Source organism: Micromys minutus (assembly GCF_963924665.1).
Source record: "Micromys minutus genome assembly, chromosome: 11".
NCBI classification, from domain to species: Eukaryota; Metazoa; Chordata; class Mammalia; order Rodentia; family Muridae; genus Micromys; species Micromys minutus.
Window position 1 is genome coordinate 30,168,606 of NC_137980.1, and position 24,691 is coordinate 30,193,296.

Genomic DNA, 24,691 nt, shown 5'->3' on the forward strand with positions numbered 1-24,691 from the left:
CGGGGGGAATTTGTGCTTCAAGTCATGCTGCCAAGGAGGGAAGGAGACGTCTCCATCCAGAATGCATGCTATGAAGATACCGCGATGCCTGGCCATTAGCTTTACACTTATTTTGCACTTGAACTTCACAATATCATATGAGCTAGCTGTTACATGGACCCCATTTTACAGACAAGGAAACTGGTGGGTTTGTTTCTACGTTTGTTTTGAGACAAGGTCTCAAATAGCCCCGTCTAGCCCCAAATTCATCATGCAGTCGAGGATGACTTTGAATTCCTGATCCTTCCAAGTGCTGGGGTTAGAGGCATGCACTGCCACAGGCAGTTTATATGATGCTGGAGGCAGAACTGGGGCCTCATGTGTGCTAGGCAGGTAATCTGCAATTATGCAACATCTCCATCCCCTAAACCAGTGGTTCTCAACCGTCCTAAGGCTGTTGACCCTTTAATATAGCTGTTCTTTTTGTGGTGACCCCCAACCATAATGTTATTTCTGTTGCTATTTCACAACTGTTAGGTAATTTTTTTTTTTTTTTTTTTGGTTTGTTAAAAGAGTCGCTGCCCATAGGTAGAGAGCCATTGCCCTAAACTGAGACTTAATAAGGTTAAGAACCTACTCAACATGTAGAGGTAAAGGGTGAGACATCAGGCTGGACAGGCATGGGTTTTCTCATGCTAAAGCCATCATGCTGACAGAGCCTCTCCTTTGGTTACCCTGCAGAATCACAGTGGGAGGTCTGTTAGATCCGGAGTCCAGGATGCAGACAGATGCTAGCCGTGAATCACACATCCTTTCCAGCTCATTTCTCTGTAAAAATAAGACTGCTTTCCTTGCCAGTTATTACACAATCCCTGAAGGCTGCTGTGTGCTAGAGAAACCTAAAGAGAAACTCAGACCCTGCTCTCTCTGCATGGAAACTGGGCTGTATCCTTCTGGCCAATCCCAGTTTGAGGTCCTTCGCATCACGTTGGACACTTTCTGAGCTGCTGGGGTTTGGGGTTGACCATAGATCTCCGTCTTCCCAATTCCTCATCTGATCCTGGCTGCTTGGGTAAGAACAACTTGTTTTCAAAGTTTCTATGCCTCGAAACACACAGCTGCCACGGCTTCCCCTGAGATAGACCTCCTGGACCCAAGCGTTTCTCTAACTGCCCTCACGGCTAATTCACTCCCCATTTCAGGCCTCTCTGCAGTTGGATTATTCATAAAGCAAACAGCTCAGTTGGGAGACTTAATTGGCGGGAGGGGCCTAGACTCCTTGTTCAAGCACAGCTGGTGACCTGGTAACCAAGTTCCCGGATACAGCCAGAGCACAGAGGACCAGCAGTAGCATCTTGCCTCCATTTCTTTGCTTGCTCTTTGCAGGTGAACTCCATGCCTTTTACTTTGGGTTCAGCTGTCGCCTATGGCTGCGTCATGCTTTGTTTACCATAGACTCTGAACTCACCGAGGTCTGTGACGTCACTTAGGACAGACAGTTTTATTACTTTCAAGCAGTTTATTGTATTTAGCTTCCAATTACGCATTCTTGTGGTTATAAAACACTCCGATTATCGGACTGTTTTTCCAAGATAAGCAACTTGTAGTTGAGAGCCTAAACTCAGTGAGATTATTTGCTTATAACTCAACATGTGAAAAGCCGAGTTTCTAGAACAACATATCACAGAACAGAGAATGCAACTTTTAAAGAAAGTACGAGGTAAAGGACACAGACTTCAGAACAAGTTCCTGCTTTGCATTTGCTAGCTAAGGGCCTGTCTAGAAATCTTAAGTTCTTTGCCTACAAAGGGAACATAATCACATGGCGCTGGATGATGGTGAGGGTGGGGTAACCTGGAGCCAGCCCAGTGGGGAAGCACACACCTGTTAGCCCAGCACTTGGGAGAATTTCAAGTTCAAGGCCAGTTTGGGTTACATTTTAAAAAGTGCTTTTAGTAGCACCCAGTAAATATGGTTTTTCATTTTGTCTTTTATCATTTATCTCTAGCCCTCTCATTGAGTAGAAAGTGGTGCTTGTCCACTTTGGAGATCACATTTGAAGCAGGAATACTTTGTCAAGGTCCACATTACAGTGAACTTTTCAAACCCTCCTCACAGTATTTACCAGTTATCCACCACACGTCAGTCTTCCCTTACTCTGTGGTCACAACACTGTGACAGTCCTGCCTTCCCTGGGCAGTTCCCTCTAGTGAGATTAGAGTCATAGCTTCCCAGTAGAAATTTTCAGTGCTTTAAGACACAGGGGTGGAGAGATGGCTCAGCTGGTAAGAGCACGCACTGTTCTTACAGAGGACCTCGGTTTGGTTTCCAGCATCTTCATTGGGTGGCTCTCAACTGCCTCTAACTCAAGCTCCAGGGGGATCTGACACTGCTCTCAGGTGCACACATAGATCACACACACACACACACACACACACACACACACACACACACACGTAAATAAAAATAGAATCTTAAAATAATGACTCTGAGGGATTCCATAATATTGCCACTTAGACGTAGGTGGAAGTTGTGTGTGGTTGGCCTAGGGCTTGTGTCCATGACAATGTATGGTGCTTCAGTGGGAATGCAGTCAGTCTAATCTGTGAACAGTCTGGGAGGGTTAAAAAAAAAGAGAGAGGTGTAGTCTGGCAGTGTAAGACGGTCCCAAACCCTGACGAGAGTAGTTTATAATTCACTTTCTGTTTGGCCATGAAGAGCTCATGACCAAGGCAATTGCTATCAAGGAAAATATCTGTAGGAGGGACAGCAGTGGCTGCCTGGACATAAGCATTGGGGGTGGAGGGGCACACAGCTGTAAAGGCAATTCCTACAGGAGGACCTAACTGAAGACTGCCAGAAGAACAGGGGTTGCTGGTGCACACAATGCCAGTCAATCGGGAACTGCTGTTTGGAAGAGAAGCTTTCTTGGGACCAAAAGGACGTGGGTGGAGGGTATTAAAGAAGCTGCAGCAGTGCTCAGAGGAGCTTGCTGTGGCTTTCTCACCTGTTCCCGGAGTCTTTGACTCTGAGCCAACTCACCCCTAACCCCGCAGGGCAGGTAGGTTTGGGCAGCAGGCCGTCCAGGGCAGTGATCATCCCGGAGGGAAGCATGGCGGCATGCAGGCAGGCGTGGTGCTGGAGCAGCCTCGAGTTCTACATCTTGATCCACAGGCAGTGGAAGGGAACTGGACCCCACACTGGGCATAGCCTCAAAACCCACCCCCACAGTGATACATTTCCTCCAACAAGGCCTGATAATTCACTTCCTATGTCTAAGCATTGAAACACGAGTCTATGGGGGTCATACCTATTGAAACTGCCACGTTCCACTCCCTGGCCCGCACGGGTTTATAGCCATAATATAATGCAAAATGCATTTAGTCCAACTTCAAAAGTGCCCATAGTCTATAACAGTCTCAAACTTGTTTAGGTTCAAAGTCTTTTCTGAGATTCATGCAATCTTTGAACTGTAGTCATCTATAAAATAAGAATTAAAAAAGCAGCTCACAGCATATAATGGCACAGGATATATGTCATAGTTCTAGAATGTAGGGAAGGGAGCGTGGTGAGGAAACACTGGACCAAAACCAGCTGTGCAAACTCCAAGCTCCACATCCTGTGTCCGAGCTCAAGCGCTCTTCAGAGCTCTTAGCTCCTTTAAGCTTTGGTGACTACAACACTTGTCTTTCTCTTGATCTGTTTCATTTCTTGGCAACAATTTTTTTTTCTATTTTTGTGAGAAAAGTCTGTTTTGCTTTTAAAGAATAATTTCAGGGACAGAATTCCCAGGACCATTTCTTCCAGCGCTGTTTGTTGTTTGCTCCTGGGCCACTGGCTCTGAAGAGAAATCTGAGTTTCCCATCACTCCTGTGATAGGGGCCAAGTGTTCTCTTCGCCTTCTCTTCCCTCGAGGTTTTTCTCTTTCCTTTGGTTTTTCTGTCTTTTGACTGCTCCAAAGTGTAGGGTCTTTGCTGCACACCTTGTCCCTGTTCCCTGAGCTTTCTTTACAGGTGTTTTGGTGACTGAGCTGAGTTCGAAGAATCCGTGTCCTTTACTAGTTAAAAAATGTCTCAATAGTTTCTTCCTTCCTTCACTTCTATCCTTCCTTCCCTTCCATCCTTCCTTTCTCCCTTTCTTCCTCCCTCCTTTCTTTTCCCCTTCCTTCCTTACTTCCCTTCCATCCTTCCTTTCTCCCTTCTTTCCTTCCTTCCCTTTCATCCTTCCTTTCTCCCTTTCTTTCTCCCTCCCTCTCTCCCTTCCTTTTCCTCTTCCCCTCTCTTCTTCTTGCATTCCTACTAAACAGGCTCTGCCCGTTGTAAATGTCCTACACCCTAGACTCTGGGCCATCTTTTTCTTTCTTTTTGGGCTAAGGAGTTTCTATGTGTACAGTTTTGAACTCCTGGATGCCCTCAGCCATGCCAGGTCTGCTGGGCTGATGAGCCCACATAGGCTCACCACCTGCCACAGTGAATCGACTTGGCAATCCTTGGCTCCCAATGTTTCCTTTCCACCCTGAGTCCCTCCTCCTCTTCAGAGACCCATCTGTTCTTACATAGTGTCCTTTTTTCCCCTTCCAGCTGTTGTGTGTTAATCATCCTTGTTTCAAATTCCCAGACTGGTCCTTCCAACATGTCTGCTGTCTGAAGGCCTGGCTCTGATGTTGGCTTCACCTTTTATGATGCATTGTAATTTTATTAAAAGCTGGGCATTGTGTAGCAGGTAAAAGGCCCCAGAGGTGGACAGAGTTTGCTGTTAAGTTTTATACTTATCCGTTCGGGTTGCATTTACTACTTGCTGGAGCTGCTATGTCAACTGGCTAAAGTGTCCTCAGCTGTTTTTGCTTCTGTTTTCCTAGTTACTTCTTAAATATGATGTGTAGGCATGGTGGTTTTCGTGGGTTGGAGGTAAGAGACTCAGCTGGGTGTGCATGGGTAGCAGTAAGGACGCTGAAGGGAAGGGAGTAGATATAGGGACCCCAGGGCTGCCTCAGAAATGATTCACAAACTGCTATTTGCCCCAAGTTGTTACCCAGGGTACATTTACATTGTATGGAGTGGCCTACAGGTTTCTGAGGATTTCCCGTTTCTTCACCCCAGAGAGATGAGTGTCCTGGATCAAGTCTGCCAGCTTGGTGCAGACTGCATTCGCTCATCGAGGTCATAGAACAGTCCACAGGGCCACCACAGCAACAGGTCTTCTACAGGGCAAGAGTGCTGCCAGGCTCTCACTGAGTTCACTGGTGAAAGGAGGTAGAACTTTCTGGAATACTCCTGAATTTACAAATGACAGTAAAGGACCTACGGGAAGCAAGATCTCTGGATTTCCCCAGGGTAACAACAACAAAAATTCTCTTCTCTCTTCACATGCCTTACACAGACTTTTTCTTACACGATGTGAGAATTACTCCTTCTCCTGTTCTAAAGAAGTGCTAATAGAGAAAAGTAAACAGCTGTAGATTTATGTTAAGGCAATACATGATTAGACAGGGAGAGGAGGTGGGTCAAGGAGAGAGGAAACGGAAGGGGAGGAGTCAGGGAAGAAAACTGAAGAGGAGGAGTCAGAGGAGAGGATGGAACAGGAACAAGAGGATGGTTGGTTCAGGCAAGTGAGAGGGATGTCTTAGGAGGGGAACAGAGAGTGTAGTGGTAAATCTGCCCAAAATAGATCGCAGTTTGCTTTCCTAATTACTGAGTCATGTTTTCATTGAATGGGTTTATTTGGGTTGAAGAGGAAAATGCAACAAATTGGCGATTGGGTTGAAAAGGATATTGCAACAAACAGAAGCAACAACGTTTTGTGATAAGTGAAGGCTTGTTCTGGTTCCCTGTAATGGTGTAAAGACAGAAGAACAAGATTGGCAGGTTGTAAACCAGTCTGCTCCGAGTCCGTGCTGTGAGCATTCTATTTAGGAACTTGATAATCCTTCTGGTATTCTGTGTAACACCTTCTGGCTGGCTTCCCTGTGCTCCCATAACAATCTGATACCTGCCTCTCTCAGAGTCTGGTTACTCAGATCTGTATCTAGCCAGAGGGGCTGGTCATCTACCAAAGCCCCTGGCTAACTGTTTTCTATCGCTTCCTCATATAAAAATATATGAGAGGTTTTATATGAAACTGACCAGATTTACTAGGCCTCTCCTTCAGAATCACAAATGATAAAGACTGCAGAATCGCTCTCAGTCAGGTGCAGCTGGCTGAAAAGCAGCAGGGCCGACCAAACAACTAGAAAGATTCCTGAGAGACAAGCATATATTACGTAACCTCTGAATGAGACGCGCAACCTCCAGATTGACTGTCAGATTCACATTTCACGCATTTTTTAAAAAGATTTATTTCATATGTATGCATTCTGCTTGCTTCATACGTGTACACCTTGTGCCTGCCTGGGGCAAGAGGTGTCTGCAGCCTGTCACCGCTGTGCCCACCAGCTGTGTGGCCTGTCTGTAGTGGCAGCCACTTGAGTGTCTAAGTCTGTGGAAGATAAATGGAAGAACAGTCCGAGCATTGTGAAGAGAAACGGAGCTGGAAACGTGAGGGTGGAGAGGAGCAGCCTACTGTGAGGAGCCAGCCCTGCCACCTGAGGCCATGATGAAGTCCCAGCCTATGTTGCAGCTCAGGGTTGGTGCCAATGTTTGTGGCTCGTATTACCACTAGATAGTGTGGAGATGTCCCTGGTCTGGGCAGCCACCTGGGACCACATAGATGTCCAAGAGCAGTGCAGAAGGATGTGGCACTCTGGAGAACTGTCCCCACCTCACACTGGTGTCAGTACTTGGGAGAGCAGGCCATGCACTTTGCCTTGACAACACAGTGGAGCTGGCCCTGATGGTGAAGACATGGGTAAGCCATCCCTGAGGTCTTGAGAGCAGGAGAGCTGGCCCAGCCCCTCACTTGCAGCACTTGGGAGAGCAGGCCTTACACCTTGACTGAGCAGCACAGTAGAGCTGGCTCTGGAGGCATAGGTGTAGGTGAGCTGGCCCTACCTCCTGCCTTTGGCAGGTTTGGGTGGCCTCGCTAGAGCAGTGCTGGAGAGCTCGCTTTGGTGATGTGGATAATGGAGAGCCGGTGGGCTAAGCTTCCACACAGGCCCAGATCCAGGGCTTTGAGTTGTCCCCACTTAAATCTACATCATCTGTGAACTGTTGGAGCATGTGAAAGGGCTGTTCCTGCGGGTCTAAAGCTGCAGGATCTCCAAGGCACAGGGACAGCAGGATAACTGGGATGAGTCCCAGGGAGGATCTAACATCGGTGGTGTCATAGAAGCCAGAGACCTTGAACTAGTCCAGTGACTGGCTCATTTCAAAGCACATTTGCAAGTGAAGATGTGTGGAAAGAGTGTATACTGGGGAACACACTGGGACATACTACAGTTTCCACACAGAGATGTTTTCTATGCTTTGTTTTGTTTTTGCTTTTGCTTTTTTTTTTCCTTGCAAGTGTGGATGGTGGATAGGAAGAGATGGGAAGATGAATGAAACTGGGTTGTATGATGTGAAACGCACAGAGAATCAAAAAAGGTTTTAAAAAATGTTGTGTAGAGGAATGGAGAGATGGTTCAGTAATTAAGGGCAGTAACTGATCTTCCAGAGGTCCTGAGTTCAAATCCCAGCAACCACATGGTGGCTCACAACCATCTGTAATGGAATCCGATGCCCTCTTCTGGTGTGTCTGAAGACAGCCACAGTGTACTTATATATAATAAATAAATAAATCTTAAAAAACCCTGTTGTGTAGACCCAGTTCCTTCTGTACACAGTCCCCTCTATGACACAGGCATGTAGGAGTCCTACTGGTGCACCAGTAGCTGGGGAGGGGAGAAGACACATTCTGTTAGTGAGAAGTTTCTGTTCGGATCTGGACTGTCCCCCAGAGGCCCTTGTCTCCAGCCTATGATCTATTGGGAGATGGTGGAACCGTCAGGAGGTAGAGCCTAGTGGAAGGAGGTCATCTCAGGTGGAGGTACTCACAAGTGTGTCAGGACCCTGGTACCTCTTCTCTCCACCTTTGCTTCCTGGCTGCCATGAGGTGAGCAGCCTCCATCTCTGTGATGCCACAGGCCCAAAACAACAGTCAGCTGGTTGTGCATCGCATCTCTGAAGCACCAAATCAAAAACGGCAGACAGACACCTTACAGTTAGGTCTTAATTGTTTTTTGTTCCTTAGTTGGGTCTCCTCCCCGCCTCCTCCCTTCCTTCCCTCCCCCTTCTCCTCCCTTCCTCTCCTCCCCCTTCTCCTCCCTTCCTCCCCTCTCCCTTCTCCTCCTCCCTTCCTCCCCTCTCCCTTCTCCTCCTCCCTTCCTCCCCTCCCCCTTCTCCTCCTCCCTTCCTCCCCTCCCCTTCTCCTCCCTTCCTCCCCTCCCCCTTCTCCTCCCTTCCTCCCCTCCCCCTTCTCCTCCCTTCCTCCCCTCTCCCTTCTCCTCCCTTCCTCCCCTTCCCCTTCTCCTCCTTTCCTCCCCTCTCCCTTCTCCTCCCTTCCTCCCCTCCCCTTTCTCCTCCTCCCTTCCTCCCCTCCCCCTTCTCCTCCTCCCTTCCTCCCCTCCCCCTTCTTCTCCCTTCCTCCCCTCCCCCTTCTCCTCCTCCCTTCCTCCCCTCCCCCTTCTCCTCCTCCCTTCCTCCCCTCCCCCTTCTCCTCCTCCCTTCCTCCCCTCCCCCTTCTCCTCCTCCCTTCCTCTCTTCCCCTCCTCCTTCCTTCCTTCCCTCCCCCTTCTCCTCCTCCCTTACTCCCCTCCCTCCATACCCTCTTCCTTCTCCTCAAGACAGGACTTCCCTGTATAGTCCTGCCTGTTAGGAACTTGCTTGGTAGACCAGGCTAGCCCTGAACTCAAAGATTCACTTGCTTTTGCCTCCAGAGTGCTGGGACCAAAGGTACCACCACCACCTGACAGGTATTTTTCTTTGTCTGGGTTGTTTAGATAAAACTCCTGTTGGTTAGGTTCCTGTAAAACAGGTTTTTAGAGAACGGGGCTTATTAAGGGGAATGGAGGGGTCTGGTTGAATCTTAAAATGGCTGATGTCATCTTTTCTCAAAGAAGCCCGAGGCCATTTTCCTGAGATTTTCATAGTAAGAATTTGGTAAGATCCTGCAGGTGAAATTCATGGATGTGCTGGGCTCCCCTGTGACAGCGCACCCCATGGGCTTCCCTGTGACAGCACACCCCGTGGATTTAGCTTCCATTACCACATCCATCACTTACAACAAACATGCTCTGTCCTGGCTCCCACTGCAGGCCTCTGTCCCTGGACTATGAGCTTCTACACTGTGTTTTTCTTGCTAGTTCAGAGGATGACCTCAAGGCTCTGGTAGGTGGACAGATGTCTGGTCTTTAGTTTGTTCCGCTTTTATTTATTGGGAAGATGAGAGACGACTTCTAAACACACGGGACCAGAAGGCAGAAATTGTAGTGCAATTTGAAAATAAATCAGACTTTACATATTAAATATACTAAGAGAATTGCACAGTCATGGGTATGCACTTTGGAGTAATACAATAATCATAACAATAACAAACTAACAGAACTATTCAGTGTTAACAACATATAAGCATGTCATTAGACACTTCATTGAATGGCACACTACAACAAAGGCACTGCCGAGATCCTGACTGGACAGATGAGAAAGGAAAGATACCATGTTGCTAGTCCATGTCACAACCATTTCAGTGACAGCGAAAGTTCCAATGCAGGCAAGTTGACTTCAGCCTCTTACAGCTATGCCCTAATGCCTATTCCAGTAGAGTATGCACTTACCCCTTTGTTCAGCAAACACTGATACTCCAGGGGTCTCTGTCCTTATGACACATATGTTACAGAGAGCACTAACACAAGGTTGTAAGCGATGAACTGCCCACTTGTATGTCTAGACACTGGGAATAGGACACACCCTCCTTTGAAGTTTAGATGGGCCTAGTCTCAAGCCAATGTCTCACACCTGTGTTCCTGTTTATACTGCTGCAGGTTACGGCGTTGCTTCCACTGAGCAGCTAGGGAATTTGTATACGGCTTTGTGTTATATATCTTGAGAGCTGGATTCAAAGAGTAAAGCAGCATTTTCTGGTAATCGGATAATCGAGTTGTGTCTTTCTTTTTCAAACTCTCAGACCTTTGCCTGATTCGGAATAGCTGCTGTTGGTGCAGGCACCGTCAAGTGGAGGAGGTCCCACCAAGTTCCAGGAAAGAAAGGATATTCTGAAGGGTTACCCCATGGAAGAAGCTGGCCAGCACGTGAGGAAATTGGAGTGTATTGGAAATGGGAACCACTAGCTCTATTTTACCGTTGGTGGATCAGTTAGTGAATATTTGCTTAAGCAACGAGGAACTAGAATCAAGGTAGAAACTACAGAGAATTTTGTTGAAATATTAAAAACTACTAGTCCCTGGTTTATCCACTCTGGCAGGCTGAATATATCTGATTGGGAGCAAGTGAAAGTAGACTTGGAAAAAAGATTACAGTAGGAAGGACCAGCTGCCTTCCCTATAGCCACAGTCTCCTTGTGGAAGCTGGTTAAAGATGCTTTATTAAGTAAAAATGCTTAAATTAAGGAGCAGATGGCCGAGATTACTAGGAGTTTCAAAATCGCACAAGATGATTGTTCCAAAAGGTCCTTTCAGGACTCGGGAGACTATACTGGTACAAGTTCATTGTCTTCTTCTGATGAGGGATCAAAATTGGAAAGGGAAACTGATGAATTATCTAAAAAATTAAAACATTGCAAATTTAGGAAGAAGGATAAACCTCCAAAGTGTAACCTTATGTCTATACTGTTGAAGGATGTCTTGGGGGTGTGTGTGGGGGGGATGTAGCTTTTCCCTGTAATTGAGACTCAAAACCCAGAGGGACAGTTAGTCAGAGAACACAACCCTCTTAGTTTTAAGAATATAAATCAGATGAAGGAGGCAGTTACTGTTTGTGGTCCTCCTGCTCCTTTACTTTGGCTCTGGTTGAATCCTTCACAGCTCTGAATTGTACGCCCTCTGATTGGCAGCAGCTCTGGAGGGCTGTACTTTCAGGTGGGGATTATCTCATTTGGAGAGGAGAGTATCAAGAAAATTGTACCCAAAAGGCTCAGAAAAATGCTGCTGCTTGCTTCCCACAGAGTAATGCTGAGATGTTAACTGGTATACAGGACAGTATGCTAGTGTGGCTGCTCAAATAGTGTATGACCCGGGAGTTTATGCCCGAGTTGCTACTGCAGCCACTAGAACCTGGAGAGCTTTGTCTAACAAAGCAGCAGGAGAGCAGCTATCCAAAGTCCTTCAAAGACTCTCGGAGCCTTTCCAGGAATCTGCGGATAGGCTATTACAATTAGCTGGCAGAATCTTTGGAGATGCAGATGTAACAATGCCTATAATAAAACAATTGGTTTTCCAAAAAAAAAATGCTAACAAATATTGTAAGAAAGACAGTCACCCCCATAAGGCTAACAGTTTAAATGATTATATTAGGATTTGCAAGGATATATATGGGAATTATGTTGTGGGACAAGTAATTGTTTCTGCCATGAGCGGAGGGTCTCGACATGGGGGACATAGTCTAGAATTATGTTTTGAGTATGGGCAGCCTGGACATTTTTGTAAAAATTATGCAAAAGAAAGACCTCAGGAGGGAATTTGTACCCCCAGATTGTGCCATAAAGGATATTATTGGAGCACTGAATGTCACTCAAAAACGACTGCTGAGGGTCAACCAATAGAGCCATTGGGAAACGGGGTGCAGGGTCTGCTCCAGACCCCACATTCCAGGGTGTACGGAGCCATGGATACCTCTGTGACCTGACCTATCCAGTATGTTTCTCAGAGAAATCCTTTCGTATCAAAGACCTTGTCTGAGGCACATCAGGAAGTGCAGGATTGGATCTTTGCACCTCCTCTCAAGCAGCATTAACTCCCCAGATGGGACCCCAGGCCTTAGGAACAAATGTTTTTGGACCCCTGCCTAATGGCAGTGTAGGTGTAGTGCTTTAATTTGGGGGAATCAAAATTATGCCTGGGGTTATAGACTCCAACTACTTAGGGGAAATTAAAGTTATGGTCAGCTCTGACAGAGGCATCATTATTATACCGCAGGAGCACAGGATAGTTCAATTGGTCCTCCTCCCTATGTTTCTCTCAGTCAATAAAAATCTCAAGTCAGAAAGAAGAACTGGAGTCTTTGGGTCAACTGGTACTCAAGCATTTTGGGACTCCACTTTAGAGAATAGACCTACCTTGCAATTAAAGATTGAAAGGAAAGTATTTATGGGCCTTCTAGATACTGGGGCAGACACCTCAGTTATTTCTAAAAAAAAATACTGGCCTAAGGCCTGGGGCTTAGAGAAAGCAACCACGCAGTTGCAAGGAGTGGGCACCGCCATTGCATCCGAATGAAGTAGTAAGAGTTTGCATTGGAAGGATGAAGAGGGACATACGGGACTTTTTCAGCCCTTTGTGGTAGAGCACATACCTGTTAACTTGTGGGGTAGGGATATACTACAAGATATGGGAGCAGTAATAACTACCCAGCCTATGCAGAGCATGGTGAATGAGCAAGGAAGGATTGGGAGAGAACCTCCGGAGAGGTCCTCAGCCCATTGCTGAGAGAGATTTAGAGGTCCGCGTTCCTTATGACTGAGCTGCACCCAAGAATTTATCATGAGGGCCACTGTTAAGCTGTCTCCTAGTATAAAACCCATACCCATGTCTTGGAAAAATTATGATCCAGTGTGAATGCAACAGTGGTCTCTATCTAAGGAAAAATTGGAGGTAGCACGTAAACTGGTAAAGGAGCAATTACTGGCAGGTCATATAGTACCATATACCTCACCTTGGAATACCCCAATATTCGTGATCAAGAAGAAATCAGGTAAGTGGAGGCTATGACAAGAACAGCCAGTGCTCTTAACTACTGAGACATTGCTCCAGCTCTGAACATGAGGAATTTAAGAGCGGCAATGCGACATAGCAGAAAGGTGGCTTCCTTAGAGAACAGAGAAGACCTGGCGGAGGACACACTAAGGAGTAGGGAAGGAGCATCCGTGTTGCTGGGGATGCAGCTCAGTTGGTAGAGTGCTTGTTTACCGTGCAGAAAGCGGTCAGTATGAGCTCTAGCACCAGATAAATCATGCATGTTAGTTAGCACACACCTGTCATCCCGGCACTTGGGAGGTGGAGGCTGGAGAAGCAGGGATTTAAGGTCATCTTCAGATGCATAGTGAATTTTGAGTCTGGGCTACATGAGATCCTGTTTCAACAAAAGAAAAAGATTTTAAAAGTAAGAAGGGCATTCTAATAGCTAGAAGAAAGAGCCAAAGCAGAGTCTAGTATGGCCAGCACATGTCATAAACGAAGGCAGATGGGGTGGGAGGTTTGGACATGGTTCTGAATGCCCTGGGAAGGTATGAGAGAGTGACAAGATTCATGAGTTACACTGGGTAAGAGAGACTCAGACCACAGTTACAGGGACCTAGAGGTTTTGAGCTACATTCAGGACCACAAACTATCTTTTAAGGCTAGACTTCTGTGAATCTGTTTGAATTCTTCATCTCCTTCAGGCTTGCCACCTTCCTTAACCACAAGGGTAACAGCCACATGGATATCATCGCCTCCTCCATGTACCCAGACAGTGGGTGGCCTGATCCAGACTCCTGAGGAGTTTTCCTTTCTATTCCACTTAGGAGGGACCCGCCTTGCCTTCCTCCACCCACCGTGCCTTGCCCTTCTGGGAACACTGGGCAAGAGAAGGAGTGTCCTGTCCTTGAGCAATCAGTCCCTTTATCCTCTAGAGGTTCAGGATGTTGGTGATTAATCAAAGCATCCATCTTGCCATTCTCTGACTTTATCACTCAGGCAGGAGATCTGACAGATGCAGCGGGTGAGAGTGGAGGACTGGGAAGCGGGAGACGACTCCTGTAGCTGTTGTGAGAGATTTTCCACCTGTTTTTACCTGAGAAAACTAACTACCCATCCTACCGATATGGAGGCTCCCTTTAAAGTAGAGAATAAAAACATCACCCACCCACCCCCACCCCTAGCCTCTCCTCCTTCATTGTTGGAAATCTAGGTCAGTAAGAACAGAATGTGTCTCGGGAGAAGGAAACCGTGGCAGCAGAGGCAAACCTGACAGGAGATGATTCCGCAGATAGCTCACTGTGCCAGAGGCTGCTCATTGTTCTCCAAATAGAGTGCAGATTCTCCTTAAAAAAATGTTCTTTCATAATTTTATATGTATTTTGACTGCATTTATCCCTCCCCACAACTTCACTCAGATTCATTCCCACCAAACTTTGTGTCCATTTATTTATTTATTTATTTATTTTTCTCCTTTTAGCCATAAAGACTGATTTGTGCAGCCCATATCCTCTTAGGTGTGTGGCCGTTCACTGGAGTTTGGTTGATCTACCAGAGACCACAGCCTAAAAGAATACAGGCTTTCTGTTTTCCAGCAGCGTTCAATTACTGTCTTATTTAGGGTTTACTGCTGTGAGCAGATATCATGACCAAGGCAACTCTTAAAAGAACAACATTTAATTGGAGCTGGCTTACAGGGTCAGAGGTTCAGTCCATTATCATCAAGGCAGGAGCATGGCAGTATTCAGGCAGGCATGGTGCAGGAGGAGCTGAGAGTTCTGCATCTTCATCTAAAGAAAGCCAGGAGCAGGTTGTCCTCAGGAGAAGGGTCTCAAAGCCCACCCCCACTTCCTCCAGCAAGGCCACACCTCCTAATAGTACCACTCAAGGAGCCAAGCATATTCAAACCACCACACTTACCAATATCTCCTCAGCTAGGAATGGGAGTCCATGCTCCCTTCCCCTCCCTCTGTGTTAATCACTGTCTCCTGCAAAATCAGCCTCTCTAAGGAGGGGGTATGAGTATAAGTTACAGTATTTTTAAATCAATGTTCATTTGGCAGAATAACAGTTCTGAGTTCTTTTCTAGGGTCTATCACTACAAGCTCTTGGGCTTTTTAATGATGCTAGGGGTACTCATGTTGGGCATGAACCAAGCAGAAGATGATTGCTTACTACTGTTACATCAGTGCTTACCACGGTTATATCAATGAGCCTGTCTCACCAGATCTGTGATCTTGGTAGTTCATAGCTGACCATTACTTTTACCCATCAGTAGAATGCATAGAACCTTCTAGAATCATGACAGAGAGCCGGTAGGGATGAACCTTCTAGGTCAGTCCCAGCTTGCTTTCTCCATAGTCTGCAACTTAAGTATATAATATCTTCAGTGATGAGAATTTTACTGTCAGGGTAACTAAGAGCACTGGCAATAGCCCCTCCCCCCTGTAATGTTTTGGGGTTTATAGAACCTCACTGGCCAGCACCTTCCAAAGAGAGGTTACCTGTCCCTGGCACTAGGGATTTTATTTGTTAGTTAGAATGTCTGGTAAGGGCATTATCACTGAATTACAGGATACTTTCAGCTTCTACAATAGTGAATTTTCATATGACTTTTTGAAAGGTCTTTACTGTTATCTTTCCCCCTACTTCCTACAATCCCATCATACCCCCAACCCAATTAACCCTCTCTGTTCCATTATTTCTCCTATGCCCTGATCTACCATAGTGTTCTAAATTTTCCTTTCTTGGGAGCTTCCTTACATGACGTCATTCTAATTTCCTGCCCTCCATGGGTGTTCCAAATGAAACAGGAATATCTAGAGAGTCAGAGCTAATGAAATGAGAGAAACGAGAGAAAACACAGAACGTTTGTCTTTCTGGATCTGAGTTCCTTCACTCAGAATGATTGTTTCTAGTTTAATTCATTTACTTGTGAATTTCATAATTTCATTTTCAGAACAATATTTTATTGTGTGAGCGTAGTACGTTTTCATTGTCCATTCACCAGCTGATGCACACCCAGGCTGTGTTCTGAATGGACAGAGCAGCAGTGAACCTGGTGAGCAGCTCTCTCTGAGTAGAATGTAGAGGTCGTGGAGTAGATGCTCATGGTTGGTGTGGCTGGATCACGCGGTAAATCTATTTCTAGCTTTTTGATGAAGCCCCACATGGATTCTAGAGTGGACACACCAGTTTTCTCTCCCCCATTGGTGAACATGAGTGGACATGTGCTCTACTTCCCCACATCTGTGTGAGCACTCCTGTTCACAGCATGTGAGCACTCACTCATGTCCACATCCATGTGAGCACTCACTCATGTCCACACCATGTGAGCACTCACTCATGTATACATCCATGTGAGCACTCACCCATGACCACATCTATGTGAGCACTCACACATGTCCACATCCATGTGAGCACACACTCATGTATACATCCATGTGAGCACTCACACATGTCCACATCCATGTGAGCACACACTCATGTATACATCCATGTGAGCACTCACCCATGTCCATACCATGTGAGCACTCACTCATGTCCACACCATGTGAGTACTCACACATGTCCACACCATGTGAGCACTCACTCATGTCCACACCATGTGAGCACTCACTCATGTATACATCCATGTCAGCACACATGTCTTTTTTTAATCTTAGCCATTAGGACTTTGGTGATGTGAAATCTCAAAGTAGTTTTAATTTACATTGTTCTGATGACCAAGAATGTTGAACATTAAACCCACAGAGAGACACAGACAACTACAAACAGAGACAGACACACACATATCCACTCAGAGACAAACACACACCCAGAAGCAGACAGACAGAGACATACACAGAGACACACACACATACAGACACATCCACACAGAGATAAACACACACATAGAGATAGACAGACACGCATACAGACAGACACACACAGAGACACACAGAGATGCACACACACAGACACACAGACATGCAGACATGCACATACACAGAGACACACACACATACTCACACAGAGACAGACTCACACAGACATACACACAGATGCCCGCACACAGACACACACATACAGACACACAGAAACAGACATACATACACACAGGCAGACACACATACAGAGATAGACACAGAGTCTCAGACACACACACACAGACACACAGAGACCTATACACACAGAGACCTATACACACAGACCCACACACAGACAGACACACACAGACATACATAGAGACACTCACAGAGATACGCAGAGACATATGTACAGACACAAACACACACACAAACATAGCTTCTTAGCTATTTATATTTCCCTCTTGAGAACTCTGTTTAGTTCTGTGTTAAAATTGTTCCATGTTTTTAAATCGAGTTGTTTGATCTCTTGGTGTATAGTTTTTCAGTTCTTTGTATGTTCTAGATGCTGACCGCCTGCCAGACAGACAGCCATCTGCCATACGGACAGCAGGTAAGGATCTGCCCATTCTCAAGGCTGCCATCTTTAGTGTCTGCCCCACTTGGAGCTGTTTAGAAACTCCGTTTCTGTTCCAACAGACTCAAGTGTGTTCGCGGCTTCTCCTTCCTCAGACTGGGGCATCGAGTCCTATGCCGAGTTCCTTGGTCCATTTGGAGGTGATTCTATATAGGAGAGACGGGGATCGAACTCAGTTCTTCTGGAGTAGCTGTTCAGTAGGACCAGCACCATTCGCTGAAGAGCTCGTCTTTTCCCCATGTCTATGGTTGGCTGCTTGCCAATAATCCGGTGGCTTTGCCGTCAATCCCACGCTATTGAGCAGTGTATCTGTTTTCATAGTTGTGTGGCGCTCTCGCTGTTGCTTCAGTGCAGTTTGGCTTGGTATCTGGATGGGGAGGCCTGGTGAGACCGCCATCGGTATTGTTTATTTTTTAAGATTGTTTTAGCTATCTTGGGTCCTTTATGCTTCCTTATGAAGCTGAAAAAATATTTTTAATTCTGTGAAAATTTCATTGAAATTTTGATGGGGATTATATTGAATCTATAGATTTTTTTTAAAAACCATTTTTTATAATATAATATTAATCATACCATCAGGGAGATCTTTCCATCTTCTGGTGTCTTCTTAGATCTTTTTTCCATTGTCCTAGAGATTCCATCATGTAAGTCTTTTTTGTCCCTGACTCGGTTTATTCCAGAATTTTCAAGGCTAGTTTGAATGATATCAGTTCTCGGGTTTCTTTCTCTCTACCATCTCATTATGTATGGGAAGGCTACTGGGTGTTACTTTTGTATCCTGCTTCGTTGCTGAATGTGTTTATCAGCTCTAGGAGGCTCTGGGGGAGCCCTTAGGGTCCTTTAGGTTTAGAGTAATGTCATCGGCAAATAGAATATTTGACTTCTTTCCCTATTTGTATCCCCTTGATTTCCTTCCTTGCCTTGCTGCTCTGGCTAAGTCTTTGAACACTGTATTGAACAGGAGGGGAAAGGGGACATGTCTGCTTTGTTCCAAATTTGGGTGGAAATCCTTTACATTTGGTCTGTTTAGCTGGATGCTGGCGGTGGGTTTGTTAGATTGTCTTTTCAATGTTGAGATGGCTGGTCTCTCCAGGACTTTTATCATGAAGAGATATTGGATTAGTCTCTTTAGGACTTTTATCATGAAGGGATGCTGTAATTATGAAGAAGGTTTTTTTTTTTTTTTTTTTTTTTTTTTTTTTTTCTTTTTCTTTTTAGGAGAATTGCTGGTGGCTAACCCCCTTAATCCTGTACCATTTTACTTCCTAATCTCTTCTGCCAGAATCCCAAACAACTATAGTTAGGGGTCCTGAGCAGCAAGGTTCAGTCCTTCTAAACAAAGGTAGGAATGTCTTGTTGGTCTCTTTTCCCAGCCTGTTCCCCACGTGTGTGTTGGTGCTGAGGACGACTGTTACAAGGCAGTCTTTCACAATTCCTTTCTCTACCTGCCACTTGCCGGGCTGAGCTACACGCTGTTAAAGCATGATCCTATTACCCTGCTGTCCTGACAGAGGCATTCTGCCTGTGGCTGCTCTCTAGGCTTCCCAGCCTGCTGACAGACCAGCATCTCAGACGATTTCTCCCCTAGCTGCCTTCATTTGCATTTTTCCTAAATCAGACCTCATCGAGATCATTTTTTACTTATATTTCTAATCTCTGTAGACCGTCTGCAATGTCCCTAGCCCCAGCGACATCTGCTGCAGCTCCCAATTTAGAACCAGCTCAAAATGTTATTAACCCGATGTGTAACCTTTGCTCTGCCATTAATGAAGATCTCAGCAAAACTGGGTCTCACAGACAGGGGTTTTCCACCGCCTGCCTCATCCACGCCCCTCATTAGACTCCACTCCCGAATTAGCTGTTTTCACCAGCAGCCTTGCTCATCACAGCTTGGGCTTTCAATTATCCTGCCCCAATTCCTCCCGGTGCCGACCTCAGGTCCCCTCACTGGAGTGTTCCCAGGATGCAGTGACTATTCCCATTAAGCTCTAAGGATACAATATCTGCAGTGTCACTGTATAAGCAGATTTAACTGATGTCGAGACTTGCTGACCGTCACATGGCCTGTGGACATTTCCAACCTTGCATTAGAAAATTATGGTAAAACCTAGAAACATCTGATTGCTTTCATCCATTTTTCCATCTAATCATCTGCTGTTTCTATGAAAAGCCACTGGTCAACTCCCTTTGAGGTCACACAAAGTGTCATGGGCTTCTGAGGAATGTAGGGAGCTACATAAGATGTGGCCCTTGTCATGGGAGCTTACGGCCTAACAGAGCTGGCTGGACTGGCGGACAGCAAGGACAGGGTCATACAAGACAGTATGGAATTAAATTCAGTGGCTTCACACTGTCTGTCCTGGCTGCAGAAACATGAACACAGGCTGAGGTAGCTGGGAGAAGTCTGATGCCACATGGATTCTTTGACCCTTTGACCTAAGCAGAGGTGAATGGGAGGGTGGGGGTGGGGGGAGACACACTCAGGCAGAGGTAGAGAAGAGTGACCACCGTGTGTTGTGTTGAGTGACAGTGTAGTTACATCATGGAGAAGTAAACTTCTTCAGTGTGGTTTGGATTCAGTACTCAGTGTACCATTTGTGTGTGTGTATGTGTGTGTGTGTGCAGGTGTGCATGCATACATGTACATGCATGTGAAGGCCAAAGGATAGCATCTGTAATCTTCTGCAGTTGCTGTCCAATCTATTTTTAAAGACAAATTCTCTTACTGAACCAGGAGCTCACCTATTCAGCCAGCATATGCCAGGGGCCCTCTTGTCTCTGTCCCGAGGGCTGGGGTTTTTATGAGGGTGCTGGGGGCCTAAACTCGGTTCTGCACACTCTTCCAGCAAGCGCTTCACTTGCATGGGCCACCTCCTCAGCCCCAACTAAACGCCAGATTTCTCAGGTGAACCTTGAAAGATGTCCAAAATTTATCTAGACAGAAAAAGCAGGAAAGACATGGCACAGACTCCTGCAAGGCTGGGAGAGGGAGTGGCTGATACTTCCGGTGTGACAGTGTCCTTACAGCGTGTCTCACCAAAGGAGTAAGTGGGTATCTGAAGCCTGCTGCAGACCCAATACTCCATGTGACTTTTGGTTGTTGGTGGATTGTGAGCTCATTGTGTTCAAAACCAAAGTCAGAACCCCAAAGAGTTTCTCTCCTATGTTTCCCACCAGAGCTGTCACCCACACTTTCACCATTTCTCTAGCCAATCTCTTGTCCAATTCCTTTATTTCTACCATGCACACTTCTTAACTCTAGTTGAAGCCTCCATCCTGGGCTGGGATGTAACTCATTGGTAGAGTGCTTTGCTAACAGGCATGAGACCCTGGATTTGATTCCTTCCCCCTCACCCCTCAACTCCCCTAACCTCCACCCCTCCCCCAGCCTGTGCTGAAAACTGAAAGCCTCCTGCCAGGTCTTTTTACCTCAGTACTCAGTCTCTTGTACCCAGAGAGAATTGTTGAGCATTAAACCCTTCTCTAGCAAACCAAACAAACAAAAAAACCCAACGAGCTTCAGCGGCTTAGCCTTGCACATGGGTTCAAATCCAGCCTCCTTCTTTGGTCTAGAAGCCTATACATGTTCTGTTTTCACCCCAATTTAGTGTACCCAGTTCAGTTCAAAAGTCATACTAACCCAGTCGTTCGTATGATGACTTCAGACACAAGATGAAAGAACTCCAGAATAACAGTGGAGTCTCAGCCATACTTCTCACTGGCCAGTGATAAGCTCAGGGCTTCCCGCAACCTTCTAGCTTCAGTAAAAAGTCACTGAAGTGGCTCAGAACTCAAGCAAGTGCTCAGCTTTCTGGCAAAAGCTACAGCCCAGGCAGCAGTGAAATAACCACGGGTAAGGTCTGGAAGAGCCTGTTGCTCAGAGCTGCCTCGCTCTGTCCCTGTGGGGTCAGGAAGCATCCCCTTTTCCTGCACATCAATGAGTTCACCAGCCAGCAAGCTTCACTGTACTGGCTGCTTTTGTGTCAACTTGGCACAAGCTGGAGTTATCACAGACAAAGGAGACTCAGTTGAGGAAATACCTCCATGAGATCCAGCTGTAAGGCATTTTCTCAACTAGTGATCAAGGGGGAGGGCCCAGCCCATTGTGGGTGGTGCCATCCCTGGGCTGGTAGACCTGGGTTCTATAAGAAAGCAGGCTGAGTAAGCCAGGGGAAGCAAGCCAGTAAGTAACATCCCTTCATGGCCTCTGCATCAGGTCCTGTTTCCTGACCTGCTTGAGTTCCAGTCCTGACTTCCTCTGGTGATGAACAGCGATATGGAAGTGTAAGCTGAATAAACCCCTTCCTCCCCAACTTGCTTCTTGGTCATGATGTTTGTGCAAGAATAGAAACTCTGACTAAGACACTCCACCAACCTTCCGTGTCCAGAGGTATTATCAGGATTTTGTTGCTTTGGCATTATTGACAAAATTGTGGTTCAGGGGACCAAAATCAATCTACCCTCTCCTCCCCTTTCAGTGCCAAACTTCAAATCATCTGACTGGTCCTTCTGGTGATCTGTCCCCACCTTGAGGCTCTCTAGGGGGCCCACACGGGTCATTTCTTTAGCATGACGAAGACTGTCCTGGCAATAAGCAATGCCAAGCTTCTCCAGGCTCTGAGCTAAGAACCAGGACCAAAGACCGCCTTTACTCCTCATCAGAGTCTTTATCTTCATCTTCCCCCACCCTGCCCTAGCTCTGTGCTGTGGACACCTGACTTTGAAAGTCCCCCCTTCTCAGATGGTGTCACCAGCTTTCCCTCTCCTCAGGTCCCTCAACCCGAGGACTGCTAGTTGAGAAAGGCCTGTCTTGTCCTCGCTCACATCCCCTGCTGGCTCAGTCCTCTGCCAAATGGCTCCAGTCGGAGTCGGCACCGGCACTGTATTTGTATTTACTACGTTTGTTTTTCTCTTCCACACAACTGAGGTTCCCCCAAGACAGTCTTGATTGCCCTGATCTTGTCTGCCAGCGCAAAACCAAACACAAATATTTGTCACACTGAAAGCTAAAGTAGGGGTGAGGCGCGTAACAGGGCCAGATCTTCAAGGGAAGATTCTGCTGCACAGTTCGGCTTTTGTACAGAACAGCAGTACAGGGCAGCTTGTCACATAATAAGCAAGAGCAAGGCAGGCGTTGGGGAATGGGAACAGGCGTGGAGGAGGTCTGCATGAGTACTCTCTCTTGGTGCTGATGAAAGGGACCAGTGGGCTGAGGCTGTCACAAAGTCACCATAGGAGCTGCAGACAAGGATGAAAGCCAGAGGCTTCCCAGAAGGATGCCTTTGAAATGCTTCACTTTAGCTTTAGCTTTCATTTTAAAATCATTTCTGTTTAAAACCTTGAGTTTGATGTGGGAAAACCTCATAAAGAATGTCTGTATCTCCTTCCCCTAGATGGACTAGCGATTAGAACCCTGTCTCTTGCGCTTACTCTTCTTGGCACATTTGCGTGTGCATGCATCTGTGTTCTGTGAAATCCTCTGAGACTGTGATAAACATCATGCTCTTTTCTGCAATGTCAGAGCACATCTCCTGGTAATAAGATGACTCAACATGGACACCGTACTTATCCAGTCCAGCAATTTAACGATGCGGCACTAGTCCAGGCTCCTAAGAGTGAGTTGTGATGCCTCTCTAAAATCTTTTAGCGTGGAGCGGTCTCTCAGTCTTTTCTCTGATCTTATGCTGTTGACGCATTGACATGAACTAGCCAAGGTCAGTTTTCTTGTAGAATGTCTCTGTTAGGCTTTGCTTATATTCCCTTATTATTGGACTCAGAGTGTGCCTTTGATGGCAGGAATTCTACTCGAGCCATCTCGTGTTCTTCTCAGCTTTAAGGGAGAGGTGCGCGATCCCATCTTGTCATGTTCTGGTGGCATGAACTTTGATTGCTTGGTGACGGTGACCTCGGCCAAGTTTCTGTGCTGAAGATGACGAGACAAATGGGCGAGTCCTGCAACACCTTAATGTTTAATGTGCTACGAGACCATGTAAATATGTGTCTTCATCAGCTTTTAACCCAGCAGTTTAGCTTGCACTGACAATGCTTCCTAAATCGGCTATGCCCACACCAGATGCAAGATAGGAGTTTGAGCCATCATTCCTTCTGCATCTGTTGGTTGGCACTCACCTGAGAGGAAGAGGATTATGTTGTTGTTGCTTATTTTGGGTCCACACACTCTTACTAAATAGATTGTACTTAATGGCTGTCATTGTTTGTTCTAACAGCCTCATTTATTCAGCTTGAGGCATTACATAGAGACTCACACCCCACATTTAGCCTCATCCATCCAATCTATTTTTTCTTTTCTTTGCAGTGCTGAGGATTAAGTCCAGGGCCTTGTGCCTACTAGGTAAGCGCTTTACCTCAGAGCCGCAACCCCAGCCCAAACCCTCATGTTGAGACACTTTCTCCATGCCCACAATAGCATTTGCCAGTTCCACATGGTCTTTCCTGCCCTCCTTCTACATCAGCCATTTCTCCCAAGTTCCAGTTCCCATTAGAAGGTGATAGTATTTAAAGGGAAAGGTCTGGGAGCCAAGTGTATTCACTGCAGTTGGATCACCAGGCCATTGCCTTAGTCTTGTTTCTTATTGTGATAAAATAGCTGCTGAAGGCAACTTCAAGGAGCAAGACCTTATTTGACTAACAATCCTTGGTTTCAGCCCATCCCTGAGGTCAAGGTTGTAGGAACATAGCTGGTCTCTTATACTTACAGTTAGGAGCAGAGAGCAATGAGTGGATGTGTGTGTGCAAATGTTCACTTCGTTTTCTCCATTCAAAGAACCCAGGAGCTCAGGGAATGGCAGTGCCCACAGTGGGGTAGGGCTTTCTACTTCAACTGATGTAACCAAGGTAATTCCCAAGAGATGTGCTCACAGGCCCACCTAATCTAGGCAACCTCTCACTGAGACTCATTTAAGGGTGATTCTTGGTTGTGTCTAATTGACAATTAAAACTAAGCACCATGGCCACGTTTTTTTTTCTATCAAACTTTTTACATATAAAATAAGGAGATCTAACTCAGGAGTATAGAGTAATAACCACTCCACTGACAAACAATTCCTCCCAACCTGAACATGGATTTTTTTCATGAGAGAGCTATCAGAGACATTATTATTATTATTTTTTATTCTTTGAAAATTTCATACATATATGCAACATATTTTGGTTGTATGCTTCCAGCCACTCCCTGTTTGAACTCACCTCACATCCCTAACACATCTCCTTCCAATCTTCATCGAGAGATACTCTACCTCAACAATAGTAAAGTGAAGAGCGTCTGAGAGAAGACACCTCAGACCAGCATCTGGCTCCACGTGTGTGCGGATACACCACACATATACGCACATTAACAAGTACAGCCCCCCTCCAATGATATGCTTTTAAGAGAACCATCTGGGA

General features: G+C 46.1%; 1 protein-coding gene across 1 annotated transcript in view; it reads left to right on the forward strand.

Moving 5' to 3' along the window:
• SCD5 (stearoyl-CoA desaturase 5) overlaps positions 1 to 24,691 on the forward strand; it is a gene marked incomplete at both ends in the record, with an annotated part of 121,487 nt that overhangs the window by 45,969 nt on the left and 50,827 nt on the right.